Below are 17,626 nucleotides of genomic sequence, written 5' to 3'. Positions count from 1 at the left end.
AGGAAAGTACAAAGTGTAATATTTCGACATAAATATATTAAATGAAAAAATTAATTGTTTCATCAATAAATGAAGTAAATACAATTAATTACATTTTCTTGAGAAATTAAGTACTGAATGAAAGATAAATCTTTGAACTGAAAGTTTAGATCTATCTCATGGTGAGTAAAAAACTTTTTGGTCAAACATGTTGGGTACTTTCGCCATGAAAGCGAAATACGTGGCCAAAGTCAACCCACAATCACCAAAACAAATTTTTTCGATAATTTAATTGACGACGTATTAATTATTATCATGACCGTATTAACGTGTAATTAAATGTATATTAAGGCATTTCTATAATTATATTTATTTATACTCTTACTATAATTAGCTACTCATATAAATACATATTATACAACCCTAGTTTGGGTTGAGCTACCATAAGCACTCTATCGTTATTTTCTCTCGACTCTAAACATCAACATGGTATCGGAGCAGGAAAACGCATCACGTTCTTCAACTTCTTTGCTCCAAATCAACACTTCATTAGCTCTAATTTCTGCTTCAACAATGTTCAATACATCTGCGAATTTTTCTTCTTCTCTACCATCTCTTTGGCCATCATCTTCTCTTTATGTTAATCCCAATTTCTCATCACCTCTCAATAATATACCACTCACTTTCACCTCTTCTTCTCTTTTCTCTACTGCTCTGATTTCTACTGTTGCTCAAATTACCGCCGTGCAATTAGCCTCGCCATCTCTCATTCTTCCCAACATCACTAATATCGTCTCCATCAAACTTGATGCAAACAATTATCTTTTGTGAAAATCTTAGTTTTAACCGATTTTTATCTATAACAATATGTTGGGATATGTAGGTGGATCTTTTTCGTGTCCGCAGAGGCTTATCAATGATCAGAATATTACTGTTGTGGCCAATCCCTCTTATTCCACTTGGGTCAAAACGGATCAATGCATTCGCAGTTTGATTAACTTAACCTTGAGATTTTCCCATGAAATTCATAATCTTCGGACATCTTGAGAGATTTGGCACGCTCTCGGGTGACGCTTTACCGATCGATGCATGGTCAAGGAAATTGGATTAAAGCTTGATTTTCAGAACACTATTAAGAAACCCGATTAATCAATGTCTAATTATCTTCAGCATCCCAAGTCAATTGCGGATTCTCTCAACACAATCAATTGCTCCGTCTCCGATAAGGACTTGGTGATTCAAGCCCTCAATGGGCTCCCATTAGAGTATGTTGCTTTTGTTACAACGGTCACAAATGGCCCTACTATTCTTTCCTTCAGTGATTTGCGGTCACGCCTCCTCATACAAGAAACCCGATTAGTCAATGTCTGATTATCTTCAGCATCCGAAGTCAATTGCGGATTCTCTCAACACAATCAATTGCTCCGTCTCCGATAAGGACTTGGTGATTCAAGCCCTCAATGGGCTCCCATTAGAGTATGTTGCTTTTGTTACAACGGTCACAAATGGCCCTACTATTCTTTCCTTCAGTGATTTGCGGTCACGCCTCCTCATACAAGAAAAACGATTTCTCCGAAAATCGAATGCTTTGTCTTCATCCGATATTTATCATGTTTTGATTAGTCATTGCGTCACGCCTCCTTATAGTTTTGCTATGAACTTGGTTAGCCAATTCATGCATCAACCCATATTTCCTCATTTACAAGCTGTTAAGAGTATATATCGGTATTTAGATGGCACATCCATCCATAGGTTACTCATTGAGCGGCGTTGTCCCACTTCATTGACAGTTTATGCATTGCAGACTAGGCTGGGTGCTCCGATACTCGACGTTCCACGTTAGGTTTTGTGTATTTCTAGGCACCAATCTTGTTTCATGGTGTGCCAAGAAGCAACCCACTGTGGCTCGTTCTAGTACAGAGGTTGAGTAACGTGATGTCGCTCATTGTGTTGCTGAAACTACTTGGATTCGACATTTACTTTATGAGCTTGAAATCCCACTTTCTACTCCTCTCACTGTTTATTGTGACAACGTCTCTACCACATATCTTGCTCTCAATCCCGTATTTCATGGTCGCACCAAACACATTGAGTTGGACTTTCATTTTGTTCAAGAACGGGTTGCTTCCGGTGATCTACGTGTTCGCTATGTACCTATCATGGATCAACCGCGAGACATATTTACAAAGGGGTTACCTAGTCTGCGTCATGCGTTATTGAGATCCAATATCTCGCTTGTTACACTTACTTCGAATTGAGGGGGAGTATTAACGTGTAATTATATGTATATTAGGATATTTCTGTAATTGTGTATATTTATACCCTTATTGTAATTAGTTACTCAAATAAATACATATTATACAACTTTAGTTTGGGTTCAGCCACCATAAACACTCTGTCGTTATTTTTCTCTAATTCTAAATATCAACAAACCATGTCATCCACTATGGTTTTAGAACAGTATTTTTTAATTTACTTATAACTTCTAATGTAAAGTATTTTATTAAACATATCAAGGTCTAGGGGTGTCAAAAAAGCCCGCGGCATATGGGCCACCCGGCCCAACCTGAAAATTCACTTAATTTTCGAGCCTTTTTTGTCGCTTGATTTTTTTTTAACACCAATGTTTTCTTTTTAATTTATTTTATTTTTATTTTTTATTTTTATATTCTTTCATTTGATAGGTTTGTTAATTGATTTTGATTCCAAAAAAGAAAAAAAAAAAGAATCGGACCAGAATCCGGCCCCACCCGACCCAGCTCGGCCCGTTAACACCCCTATTAGGGTCGATGCTCCACTCCACTTTAACGGTATTGCTTCTATAACTAAAACAAAATTCGTCGCATTCCCCATTTGTAAATGTACCAAATAAACAGGTTTGTTCTATTCTATTTCTTCATATGAAGAATAATACCGGTGAAATTAAATTAGCATTGACATTTTTTCGGATGGTTTAGGGGTGACACATAATCAATTTCATGAAGGACAAAACCAAAGCATACGTGGTGACTGTTTATGTAAAGGAAGGCGAAATTTTGGTTTAGTCATTCAACTCCGTTTTGGCACCCCCAAGGAAAATGCATACACATATGATGCAAAGTAAAATAGAATTATGACATGTGGGCAACGATAATTGATCATGTAGATCACGCCATCACTGTCACGTGACGTATTCATCACATGAAATACTTTCTCGTAGGATACTATTGGAGAGCATTTAGGATGCTCGCAACTCTGCGAGGATAACCATTTGCGAAGAGGAATGTCGGTGGAAAAGGATAAAATGGGACATAATAAAACTCACGTCCCGTAAACATTATACTTTTTTGGAGTGTTTTAGGTTCAGGTTAAATGTACATTTATATTTACACAATAGTTTATCTATTTTAAAACTATAGAAAATAGAAAGATCTTCCTCATGGTATATCCTAATATTGGAATAACTACATAAATGGTTCTTGAACTTTAGTCCAATGTGCAATGTCACCCATGAACTTTTAATTTCTTTATTGTGATTCCCGAACTTTAACCGGATATGCAATGCCGCCCATGCACTTTAGATTTGTTTGATGTGGTCTCCTAAACTTTAGTCTAATGTGCAATGTCATCCCTAAACTTTTGATTTGTTTAATGTAGTCCCTAAAATTTTGATAAATATTCAATATAGTCCCTAAACTATATGAAAATATTGAAAGTTATCATTTCATATATTGACCATTTTCATATAGTCCATGGACTAAACTTAGCATATACCAAAAATTCATAGACTACATTATATATTGGGCTAAAGTTTAAGGATCACACTAAAAACTAAACCATATAGACGACATTTTAAATTCTGTCAATGTTCAGGAATCATTTGTATCATTTTTCCACTAATACTAGAGTTGTTATTTTAGGATTTGGGTCTCGTAACAAACCTTAGTTCCTTTTGCTTCGGGTAACGTTCACCAGTTTTTCTTTTTACATTATCTTAGCATATCACACTATTATTTGATACGTTCTTTTTCGTAGTTTCCACGATGTTAGGTTCACAATACTATCTTATTCGAAACTCGGACACACAATGACTCAAAATAGGATGTCGGTTGTACCTACCTGTTTTAACTCATCAATAAAAGGAGAGAGAGAGAGAACACAAAAAACCATCATCACTTTTCTCAAGGCCTAATACCCTAAAACATCTCAAACCGACTCTCATCCAAATTTTACCTTTTGTCTCAAAAACAACCTCTAACCTTTGAGTCTAATATCAATTTTAGATTTTTTCCCAATTTTACGGTTCAGTCCCAATTTTATCCTACAAGTTTTATAATCTCATAATTAATCATAAAATTTTACTTGAGTAAAAAGTCTGTCTCATTAACCCTCCGTTCAAAATTTCTCGTTGATAGCCCAAAAATGAAAAATTCTCAAGCACGAGCTATTTGAGTGTTTGGAATACGAGCTCTCCAATAGTGAGAGATGGAACATTCCCAAGCACGAAAGATCAAAGACCGAGCGCAAACTCACTAAAGGCGATTTTGACATAGGGTTAATGAAAACAGATTTATGGCTCACATTAAAAGTTGTTGATATTTATGAGACAAAAACAATTTGAGTAATATTGAAATTGAACCTAAAGATGGGATTTTTTTATAAGACGAACAAAATTTAGAATAGAATTAGTACTGGACCTAAAGCCGAGGGTTTGTTATGAGACAAAAAAATGTTTAATGTAGAATTGAGATTTGACCTAAAATCGAGGGTTCTTTATGGGAAAAAAATTATGGTTGAATTGGAACTATATCTAAAATTGCAAGTTTTTTTATGAAATAAAAGATAAAATTGGGATGAATGCTAAAGTTTAACGTTTTTTAAAGGTATTAGACAATTTTCTCGGTAATACCATCCTATTCTACGTGACATCGCTTAGACTTTATTTACGAAATTGTCATTTTTCTTTCCCAAATGCCTCCACCAAAATCGTTATGTCCTTAAACAACCGAAAACAAACAAATCAACCCAACCCCTAAATGAGTAACCAGCGGTACCATCGCCATCGCATCACCCGGCTTGTCGTCGTGAGGCTCCGTCCTCAACTCTTGCATCTCGTACTCATATCCTCCCTCTCGTTCTCTCTCTCTCTCTAAAACAATTTTATGCCACTGCACCGACAAACTCAATGGCGGGGTCTCTAGCAATCGTTGATGACTTTATATCAAGGTTGAGAGCCCCGCCGAGCGAGGTAATCAACTCTCGATCCGATTCGATCCGATACCACTAAAGAATCGCGAATCGGACGGGATGATTTAGAGATCGGTCCAATCGATCCGGTTCAATTTTCAAGCGCTTCAATGGAACCGATGAATTATGAGTAGGGATAAGCAACACGAATTTTAATTTTAATATATTAATTAAAATTAAATCACATTCAAGAAATAAAAAATAATAATGGATGGAATATTAGGTTTACATTTACAAATAAAATAAATAAATAATAATTATCAAGTCCAAACGATCCGATTTTCCCTAAAATCGGGAACCAGTCAATTCGATTGTTTCGTCTTGCTCACCCCTCCTGCTCTTGTGTGTGTGTGTGTGTGTGTGTGTGTGTGTGTAGAGAGAGAGAGAGAGAGAGAGAGAGAGAGAGAGAGAGGCAATGGCGTTGAGATAGTGATAGGAGGTGTTGGGATGACCGCAAAGGCTATGGGTGGTTATGGATGGAGCGAGGTCAGGGTGTACAATGATAGTTTTTGAGAAATTAGGGGTAGAGAATGAATGCAGGGTAATAAAGTCTTTCTAATTTGGGAGGCTTTATCCTAGGATGCCAAGTAATGGTTTGGGGGAAAAAAAAAAGTGTTGTTAAATTTAAAAGTGAGGATGACAATTCATTAGGGGTAGACTAGTCAAACGGATTGGTTGGGTTAGACAACATATGATCCAACTCAAATTGACTCATTTAACTCGTTTGAATCAATTTTCATACAATACAAATTTAGCGACCTAAATACTATCCAAGACATACAAAACATCTACCCGACTCATATTGCTAAAATACTTTCACATTTAACCCAATCCAGAAAAGTTTGTTTCTTTTGAACTTCTAAGACTTATATTGGTTAAAGTATTTTGGATAATTTTTTATAAATTTTTTAAAAGAATTCTTTTTTTGTTTTTTTTTCTTTTCTTTTCCTTTTTTTTTTTTGTTTAAATCAGGCGAGAGCCGACAACCCCTCGCAGGCAACAAAAAGTTTTTAGACCCATTTTACCACCTCTAATTGGAGGGAAGGTCATATATGCAAAAAAATTTTTTGAACCTCATGCATTTGTGTTTGGCCAAATAAAAAATATATATATGCATAACCAACTTGCGGGAGCTTATTTCAGTCCTAATGGATCAAGAGAATTCGAGCAGGGACAATGACTTCCAACTCCATCTTACTTCTATCAAGAAAGGAACTAAATCAAGGTTCCAAACCAACCATACTCTCAAAAATGTAAAGGAAAATTTCAAAAAAAGGGCCCAAAGTCCTTATTTTTTCAAATAAGGGCCCCAAACGAATCATGTTTTAAATAATGGTTCGAAGTAGTATAGTATGTTTTAAATAAATGCATGAAGTGGCCATAATGTTTGAAAAAAGGGTTTGACCTGAAGGATATTTTCGTCATTTCTCATTTTGCTTTTTTTTTTTTTTTCATTTTTTCCCTTTTTTTTTTTTTCTATTTTTTAAAAGTTAAAAAAAATGAGCAGGAAGATACAAGCGGGAGGGGGCTGCCCTCCCGCCTATGGTTGCCTCCCCACCGCCAGCGGGGTCTCCTGCCTACCGACGGTGGGGCGACGGGTCCTCCCACCTTTATTTGTGTCTTTTTTGTCTTTTTAAAAAATTTTGGCTAATTTTTAAGGAAATAGAAAAAAAATAATTCTAATAAAAAAGAAAAAAATCAAATAGGCAAAAAGACGAAAATGTCATTGAAATCAGGCCCTTTTTTTATATTTTGTGGTTACTTCAAACCCTTATTTGAAATAATATTCACTTCAAGTCTTTATTTGAAAAAATAAAGATGCTTCAAGTTCTTTTTTGAAACAAAATTCATTTACAATTCTTATTTGAGAAAACGAAGGGATTTCGAGCCTTTATTTAAAATTTTTCAAAATGTGACACTAGCTAGTAATAATAGTCGGTCCACTGTACTTGGCCCAAAAAAATATTTAAAAAATTGAAGAATTCAGGCCCATGAATTTACCAGAGTACCCACAAAATCCAGGCTGGCTCTCTCCTCTAAGGGGGCAAAATGGGCAAACCGTGGCTCAGCCTTTTGTCAGAAACCACAGAGCCAGGCTACCCAATTAGCCAATAATGACCTCCCCATTTCCTCAGAGAGTAAGAAAAAGGAGGGACCAAGAGCTTTTTGCTCCACCTCCTCCGCCAGACCACAAGCACAAGGGGATGCAAATAACACAACAAGACAACACCCCACCACACAAAAAAAGTAAAAAAATAAATTAGTCAATGGCAATTCGGTAATTACGAGCGAAGGCATCATCAGAGAGTCATTGACCGGTCGCCTTTGACCAGTCCTTTTTGTAAGTGCCATACCTGTTTTTTGCCAGAGTACTCCGTCAGTCCTGCTCAGTAGTAGCAAAATATTTCTCATATTTGCGCGTCATAAATGATGGATGAGCCCCAGCCCTCCCTCCCTCACCCACGCGCCGATGCCGGCGCGTGCCGTGCAATTTAGGGTGTAGGAACTCTAAACCAAGATGCGGAAGCGGATTGATTAACACCGAATCAAATTTCTTGCTCCAAAACTTGCAAAACACCAATATTGCAATCTCTCCAATTGATTCACTCCACTTAGGAAAATAAAAATAAAAATATCTCCCGCTAATGAAACATCATAGGACGCATTCTCGTACGTGGGAGTTCCATTCATATTAGGAAAAAAAAAATGTTACATACGAAACCGGCCGGACTAATCGCGATCAATAATGGAATCGAGTTGGTGGAGATCATCATCATCATCATCGATCACCATCATCATAATCAATGGACGATGATGATCTGAGACATTTTTTGTGAATTTTTCCTTATGTACAGAACCAGATTTGAATGTGGGGGGGCTGGCTCATGAAGAGGATTGGTTCTTACTACTACTGGAAGCTAGAGCGTGGATGGAACTGGCGAGCTTGTTGATGGCGCTCGCGAGGCCGTCGATGCCTTGCCGGCTGATCTCCGTCTTGGACTCCTCCAGCTTGAGCCGCCTCTCGTGGAGGTCGACCAGGTCCCTGTGCCGCCGCTCTTCTCTCTCGTCGCAGGCCTGGAGGGCCTCCGCTATTATGGAGGCGCTCCTCGAGATCGCGGTCCCGACGTCGCCGCGGCGATCCTCGCTCCCGGCTCTCCTCCACCGTGATCTCCGCCTCTCCTCCTCCTCTTAGCGGGCGAGTCCGAATGCTCCTCGCTCGGTTCGGATTCTGCGGCGATTTGGAAAGGAAGAACAATTTATGGTTTGGATAGAGTCTCTGATTATATTTACAGAGAGATACCTGGTGTTGGAAGTGGCTGAGAAGTGGCGGCGGAAGGAAGCTGAGGCGGAGCCTCCGGCGTCTGAGAACGAAGAGGCAATGCGGGCACGATGGGGCCCAGGAAGACATGCTGCTGCTGCTGCTGCTGCGGAGGCAACGGAGGCTGAATGGGCGTTTCCGCCAAATAACCAGTGGTAACAATGATGTCGGGATTCGGGTGGCTGATAGAATAGGCGGCGACGGAGGCGGAAGGAGCGGCAGCGGCCCCCTGAACTCCTCCTCCTCCTCCTCCTCCTGCTTCTGCTCTCCTCTCCACCACATCCACCAGGGCCTCGTATATCTGGGGCATCATGTTGGTGGGCAGGTTCCTGTCCTTCCTCTCGCTCTTCTCCATCTTCCAGTACGAGGCCCCCGCCTCCGCCTCCTCGCCAGCCCTCCGCCGCTCGTACTCCCTCACCTTCTTGTAGTCCCTCATGAGGTTGTCCCACTTGTCGTTGCACTGGTTCTGGCTCCTGAAGCAAGCCCTCCTCCAGCAGTAGTCTTCCACCCACTTCCACCTCGGCTCCGAGGCCCTGGCCCCGCCGCCTCTCCCGGCCCCTCCTTCGCCGCTCTCCTCGGTCCGCTTCGTCCGCCTCTCGTCGTCCATCTTCTTCGCCTCGATCAGTACCATGGTCTCGTTCACGTTCCAGTTCCCTTTCCGGTAGTCCCTCATCATCACATTGCCGCCGCCGCCGCCGCCACACCACTTTGATCGGCCATTTCACCATGCCAGTGCAACTTTGAGAGAGAGAGAGAGAGAGTATTTGCCTGCCCAACAAGTGTTACATGGACATGAGTTCGTTGTTGCTTGCTTCCCCTTTGAAGGGGCTGTGGAGGGTGGGTTGAGACCGGTCAAAATCTTTTCTGGTGCGAGGGAGACTAATAAGTGCTAACTTTGGTGCAACGAGGTCGGGTCGGGTCGGGTCCGGTCGGGTCTGGTCTGGTCTTCCTCGGTCAACAACAGGATCAGGATTTGCAGTAGAGTCGGGAGTGGAGTGGACGGTGGGGCTGTGCCTGCCTCATCCACTGTATGTGCATACCATTCCAACGGAGCACTGTGATAATAAGGTCCCCTTCCTTTGAGGCGCTTTCATTTCTTTTATGCTCCCTTTGGTTTTTTACGGGAAAAAAGGAAGTAATTTTCACGAGAAACAACTTAATTTTTCCATAGAATTTGGCTGTAACGACATATGGTATGGAAGTCATTTTCTCACATTAGTTACGATGGGAATTACGAATCCATATTTGAGAACCGAATCTCGAGCGCAATCTCGGGTATCCGACCACGGGAATCCTCTTTCTAGGTCGGGGTGGGGATGTCCAAGAGACCCCTGCCACCGTCGACCTGGCCGTTAGGGACTCAAGCACAGGTGTTGGATTCTAGTTGCGTGCCGGAAAATGACTATGATAAGACTTTCTATGGCTCCTTTTTCTAAGTGATCGAAAAACAAGAAAATCAGGAAAATATTTCCTAGAAGAAAAATTTTCACCAAACAAACGAACTTATATTGATGTAATGCTTTCTTAATTGAAAAAACTCTTCACTGCATACGACCCTCGCCCGGTAGCCAATGAGGCTTGGCCGGCCCTCGCAAGATGAAGGTTGGCCGGTGACCCTCGTCGGGCTTTGGAGAAAAAAAAGAAAAATATCATAAAAATTTGAAAGTTAAAAAAATAAAAAATAAATGTCCATGTCAACGTTGCCCATGTCACATAGGATGCACAACGTCCACCTCAGCATTTTCCACTTGAAATTCCACGGATTGACTCATTTGGCAAAATGCAAAAAATTTAAAAATGAATTAACCAAATTGAAAAGATTTAGTACCGAATCAGCCAAAATACAATATGTTCGGTACTTTTTGGACAATTTTTCTTTTAAACAACAGCTTATGTTTTGTGGACTAGTTGCCAGCTTGTGTTCTAAATAAGAAATGGACTCAGATAAAAATAAAACTACCCACTCCCGTACGACGGTCTAACAACAGACCTCATCCATGCAAAGGTGGTTAATGGAATCGAGTCTTCTTCCATCTTTACCTGCCAAAAAAAAAAAAAAAAACACTATCCATACCGAAATGAGAAAAATATTGCAAGCTCTTTGAGACTTGTTCATCGAGACCTCATGCCCTAGGAATTCGATACCCATCGTCTTTTGTTGCCTTCTTGAGCTGACGATGGTCTCTACTCGTTCTGTGTTTGGGTCAAAAACCCATTTCATATGTGATGGGATGAGTTGTTATACGAAAAAGTTATAATCAATAAATGGGTCTAAACATAATATGAGTGTCAAATGAATCATAAATATATCGTAAATGAATCATAAATGGATTTGCAATTTACGTAGATCGAACTCACCTCTATGATTCTCTTTTCATTCTTTCTTTATCTCACGCTTACTCACTCCGCACTCTTACCTCAATTTCGATATGGGTTTTCCATAGATTGGATTAAATATGTTATTGTTTTAAAAATATTAGTCAAGTCGGGTATTGGTTTGATATCGGTCAAGTCAAGTGTTGGTCACTAGATTTGCATTGTAAGAAAATAGGTCATAAACGTGTTAAAATGGGTTTATTTGGGTCGGATCACTTATAATCTGTCAAACCCGACCCTACCCACCCATTTGATGTGTCTAGCCATCTCCACTAGTGTATATTATAGTTATTGCCCGAACGATGGTACTCAAGACAGAATCTGTAACGAGTGTTTTCAAGAATTTTTATTGTTACACCTGCTATAGTATTCGTGGTGTTACCTTTGCACAAAGTGCTTATCTTCATTTTGTCCCCTTATGAATGCATTGGCGGGAACGAACATCTGCCTCTGGTGTCGAGAAAGTAGATCCGTCCGACGACAGACCTTTGTTCTCCAATAAGGACCGGAGCACTGAACGGTCGATGAAATGTTATGATCTCAAATAGAAAAGCATGAGACTTGGATCCCATGTACGAGGTATTGGAACTTTAATACATGATTTGTGTGGTCCTGGGCTCCCCCATCTTAATAGCTAACTTAGGTGCCGTAATCCTCTCAAGGTGTCTATGATAACACACTCATAGTGCTATCATGAATTGATTAGTGCCATAAAAGATAAATTAAATCGTAATTCCATACTTCGCAATTCTCGAATAGAAGACTTTCAAGTTTTTCTTCTTATTTTTTTGACAACGAAATCATGAAAACTACGGGTGTGCTTAAGTGAAAGAGGAATTTGCTAAACCGCTCAAAAAAAAAAAAATAAAAAAACTAAAAAATTTAAAAATTTAAACTATTATTTGTAATTGTCAGTCAAAATGTTTACATCAACGATTTCAAGTCAAAATTAGCTAGACGGAGTAATTGACAACACATGAAAAGTTACACCAATTGATAAAATTAAATTTCAGGGTTAATTACAAAATATGTAGACCTTTTTGAACAATTTTCTTGAGTCATAACTATAGTTTTATCTTATATCAACCATTAGTAGAGAAAAGTTTTATGTTTAGTGAGAAAAGTGATCTAATTAATAAATTTCCAAAAAAATTTAAAACTCTTATAATTTAATCCAAACTTTTTGGTCCTGTCTTTTTCTATTCTTAAATTTTTTTTTAGTAATATCTTAATATTTTCCAATTATTTATTTAGTTTTTTTAACTCTTTTAATAAATTTTTTCCTGTCTTTTTTTCTATTCTTTTTTTTTTTTGTTAGGGTAGGTAAGAGGCCACCGGCTGAGGCCCACCAACCTCCGCCGGCCATTGGGCAAGGGCAAGCAAGCCCTCACCCTCTAACAGAAAAAAAAAAAAAAAGAAAATGAAAGACAAGAAAAAATTTATTAAAAAATTCAAAAAATTATATCTAAAAATTATCCACGTCAGCACCGATCATGTCCATCAGCAATTCCCGTCAAAATTGACTAGATGTATCAAATTAACATAAATGTAAAAGGTTTAGGTATGAATTAAAAAAAATCTATAACTAAATTGACATAATTGTAATAAATTTATATAATATATATTGGATTTTTCCAATCATTTTGGCAGAGAAGGTTGTTTGTGGAGAATTTGTCTTCTAGTAACTGGTGTATATAATATAATTAATTAAAATTCATCCACAATTCGATATGTTTTGGGAAAAGAAAGGATGGGTTTTTGCATCTTCGAGGGACTGGCAAATGATGAAATGCAACTGGGAAGGAGGAGGAGGAGCTCAGGAGAAGGAGGAGGATGCTTTCCCCTTCCTCTCTCGCTGCGCTCCACTTTTTCTGTCCTAAAAAACATCAACCCTTTTCGACTTAAAAAAAAGAAAAGAAAAAACACATGTGGAAGCCATATTTTCTTAAAGTCTTCGAAGATCTCCAAAGATTAAAGTCAAATCTAAATCCACTTATTCCAACCACTGCTCCCCCACGGAGGAGCTGCATGTGCGACTGCGACGGAAAGGGAGGGACGAGGGAGTAATCAAGCCCAGCGTCGTTATAAGAAAATGCCAAACGAATCCGCACTGGCAGATTTACAAAACCCTAGAAATTGCAGAGAGAGAGAGAGAGAGAGAGAGAGAGAGAGGGGGGGGGTTTTGAGTACATTCAAACTATTTTGTAGGTATATCTGTACCAAATTCACAAAATGGATCCCGACAAAATAGCTGAAGTTTGGCCCTAGGAGTGTAACGAGCAATCTGAAAACACACTTCTTCTATGAAAGGTAGAGAGCTTAGAGGAAGTAATCTGTTGATCTAGACCAAGACCTCGCAGGAAGAGGAGTATCATCAAGTCTGCTTCTCGTTGCTGCATTAGAGTAATTGTGGAAGCCGGTGAGAAATAAGAGACGATAATACAAAGACGAAAACCAAGCATAATACTCTGCCAACCCAACATCACTAATTTTATCTTCAAATAAAGCCTCCCATATATCGTAAACTCGACTCATATTATTATGTTCGGAGTAGAGTAAAGCACATTTAGTCCACACCTCACGGGTTATTGCGCAATCCATGAAAAGATGGAGAACAAATTCAGCCATACTTCCCCATGAAAGAGTACGCAACGCATCATTAGTGACCTTCCATTCTTCTAGATTAGTTGGATCTGCAGATGGTAATTTTTCAAGCCATCTAGACTGGCAATTAGCATAAATAAAAGTAGAAAGAGCCATTGACCAAGTAGGATAATTGATACCATCCAACTTGACCAAGGCAGTGTGTAAACCTGTTATGCCATAAGTACCACTAAGATAGGTACCAAAAGATTTCGAACTAGGAGTAGCATTAGAGGGAATCACCCTCGAAACAACATACGGAGAGCTAACCGGCTTAGTACACGTATCCACAAACCAATAAACACAGTAAACACAACACTGGATAAAAACTTTTTTTTAGACTACTTAGTCAACTATAAGTGTCTAATCGACTACCTGGAACATAGTCGACTAGTCAGGAACCACAAGACAAAAACCACTACGAACATATACGAATCTCACCTATACCACCACAACTTGTGATCCAATTATCGTATCACCAAAAACAACTCAACACCAATCAAAACACATCTTTAAGAAACAAACTCATGGAATTGATGGCGAAAACCAGAGAAATCGCTTGGGGGCTATGGGCGCAACTGCAAGAGTAGCAGCTGTGGGAGGCAGCACTGTTGGAGACAAAATCATGATGGAGCCAAAATACTCTTTTCTTACTTGCCGGTGATCACATCAAGGGAAGGAACCCTAGAGGCGGTAGTGTGGTTATATATGTCTTCTCTCCCGTAGGAAGGTTGTGCTCCAATACCATGTTATTGGTAAAAGAGAGAATTATATTATGGTGATCAAAAGAAGTATTTATTAGCTTAGGATTAAGCCATGTATAATTACATAAATAATTCCAACTTGCTAGCACTATAGAATAACAAGTGATATACCCAAGAACCTCTTTCTTCAGTATTAATAAGTAACAGTTGGCAGCCTGCAGGACTTCTTGATAATATATACTTATAACAAGGGGAAAATTTCGTGTTTTGTTTAATTTTATTTCGGCAGTTCAGCTTCGTACCTTACAATAATATTTGACATGTGTCGTATTGCAGGACCTTAAAAATCTCCTTTCACGTCCACTGCGACCAAGGACAATCTCACATCGGTTCTTTGGCAGGCTATGCTTTTGTAGATTGATTTATTATTAATTGGATATAATGTCTTTTTTCTGGAAATCTCCGTCCTTCTTCTGTGATGGATAGTAATAGAAAACTAAGATCTAAAAGGAGTTATAAAAATGGATACATAGCTATTCCACAAAACCATAGCCTTGATGGCGAACAACTCGAACGGAAGAGCTACCATTGAATTTTATGAAAATGTGCACGTTTCTTCTCTAAATGAAGCGCAGAAAGGATATTCTTTTGACATGTTAGAATTATTTACGACCCCTTTTGGGGCTGAAATATTACGAGGGGCAATTTGCAACAATTTGAAAGATTGGGTGTGCATGGGTAATTTCAAAGATTAGAAAGTGCAACAGATCCTGTGAGAGGGTTTTTCTGCAACCAACCAATGTTTATGTACGTGGGATCTTATACCAAAGCTATTTTCAACTCTGATCAGATATGTTACTTCTATTTATTGTTATGTTTTTCACCCCTTAGAAACACAAAAATTGAGGACTTACACGAGCTAGAAGGCATTTATTTACCATTTAGGCTGTTTCACCTCTCCTCCAACATCAATTTGAACAAATAGCGGAGGCGAGGTGAGCAGCGACAGCGACGGGTTACTCGAGAGGGGAGGTGTTGGTTGTTGCGGGCGACCAAACTTTTATTTTGTTATGTAAAGGAAAAAAGAAAATATTAAAATTACAGTTTAAAAAAATTCAGAAATTAAAAAATATACAATATAAAATTATTCAAAAGAGATGGGATGATTCAATTAATAACCTTTATAAACTAAATGGATTGTAAATGGGATAAAATGTGAATTTGTCTTTAAACCCATTTACAACCCAAATATAATTAAGTTTACGACCCAAACCCATTAAAAATCCATTTATGAAAACTTAAGGGCCTATATGGCAACTATTTTGATTCTCTGATTCTGTTCTCCAAAATAAAATAAAAAATATGAGAATCATGTTTGATAACGTAAATGATTCTGATTACGTTTCCGAAAACAGTTTTGGAGCAAAAACAAGAACAAAAAAAAAGTTAGTTCTAGAAACAAAATGAAGTCCCACACTCACCTTTTCCTTTCAGTTCTCTAGTCATTTTTTCCTCGACCTAAAATAGAACGAGGTCTCATTGTCAAAGAAAAATATATAAGTTAATAAAAATAAAATTCAAAATTGAAAAAAATTTTAAAAATCTTAAAAATAGAAAAAATTTAGAAAATCCCTAAAAATAAAAGAAGCTTAGATTGGGCTAGTTTGACCTCATTTTCATAAATTTGGACTTAGGATTCCCTAGATTTCATAGATTTTGTTCCTTTTTAGGAAAATCATAAGCACCTTTAAAATTAAACTCAAATCACATTTATCTAAGCCCCTAGGGCTTCGTTATGGTTTTATGATGCGATTTATCAATGCTATGATTCATTGATTGTGCAGTTGATTTTATTGGTTGTGATTTGCCTAGGTTCATGTACTTTAGACTTAGTCTAGTTTTAGAAAATTTTGGAAAAAGACAAAAATAACCGGGGTAAACACTTAGCAAGCTCTCGTTCCTAAGTTTTGGATGAATTAAGACTTAGATTTGATTTCCTATAACCAAAAATGCATACCAATGCAAAGCGGTGCAGGGCCTTTTCCTTGTAGAAACGAAGGTATTGCTCATGTCGGTTGTCCGTTCGCTCAAAAGAGTTGGATGAAATCCCACAATATAAGGCAAAAATGACTCGTAATGATTGTTGATATTTATTTTTATATTTTAATATGCAATATGTTGTATAAAAGAATCAATATGAATTAATCTTCAATTAATTCAAAATGTAGGATGAAATTTCATAAAGTAACTACGTAATTATTTGACTTAAATGGAAAAAATTGGGAAGAGAATTTGTTCTCGAGAATAGAAATTATGTGTAGTTACCGAACGCGTTTCTGTTCTAAGAACAAAAATTTTATACGGTTACCAAATACGTTCTGATTCTCTAAAACTCATATAGAGAACAAAATCAGAAAAAGTTATTTTAATTAAAATCACTTTTTGGGATTAGAATGGTTGTCATATAGACCCTAGCTAACCCATATTCGACCCATCTTATTGAATATGGGTTAAAATGTGGGTCTTCAACCTACACAGAGTAATGCATTCCTTGTCTTCCATCCTGATAGAAAATTGATGATGTTGAGTGGGCATTTTTCTGATTGCTCGTGTGTATCTTGAGCGCAAGTTCGCCATTGTCGCATGCTGATTGAATTTTCTTCTCCTACTTTGTGCCTTCATGGGATTATGCTATCGTTTGGCCATTTGAATGTTCTAAGCTTCTCTCATATTCACATTGATGTGAAGAAGAAGAAGAGAAAAGGCATTGAAACTTGGAAGAGAGAAACTTGTCACGAAAGTGCAATGAAGTCCTAAAACTTGCAAATTTTTTGCCCCTATCTATTGTAGTGGTACCATATGTATCCCAAATCTTTCAATTGTATTATTTTAATCTAAAACCTTTTCATATTGGTACCAATTCAGTTCATTCGGCCAATTTACGTCGAAAATTACTAATGTGGACTCCGTCCATTTTATGTGGCACAATCCACACCGACATAGACAATTTTATAATTTTTTTAAAATTTTTCTGAATTTTTTAAATTTTTTTAGTTTTTTTTCTTTTCTATCCTTTCTTTTTTTTTCTCAACCGTGGGCCGATAGGGCCATGGGGGCCCTCATCCAAACTAGGCGAGGGTCATCGACCCTTGCCTATAGTAGGACCAGAGCGTAAAAAAAAAAGAAAAAAAAAGAAAAAAGAAAAGAAAAAGATTACTAAAATAATAATAATAATAATAATAATAATAGAACATACACTAATTTGTCTACATCGGCTTTGGTCATGCCATGTAGCACGACCAACATTAACGTTAGCAATTTTGGTATTAAATTGGTCGGATGGATTGAATTGGTACCAATGTAAAAATGTTTAGGACTA

The 17,626-nt window shown here is 38.0% G+C and overlaps 1 pseudogene; it reads right to left on the bottom strand.

Moving 5' to 3' along the window:
• Positions 1–7,772: 7,772 nt before the first annotated feature.
• On the bottom strand, positions 7,773–9,245 carry LOC115732040 (annotated as a pseudogene).
• Between the last annotated feature and the right edge of the window lie 8,381 nt (positions 9,246–17,626).

Source organism: Rhodamnia argentea, chromosome 9 (assembly GCF_020921035.1).
Source record: "Rhodamnia argentea isolate NSW1041297 chromosome 9, ASM2092103v1, whole genome shotgun sequence".
NCBI lineage: Eukaryota > Viridiplantae > Streptophyta > Magnoliopsida > Myrtales > Myrtaceae > Rhodamnia > Rhodamnia argentea.
The sequence above is the reverse complement of the archived record's forward strand: the minus strand, read 5'-3'. Positions and strand labels throughout refer to the sequence as shown.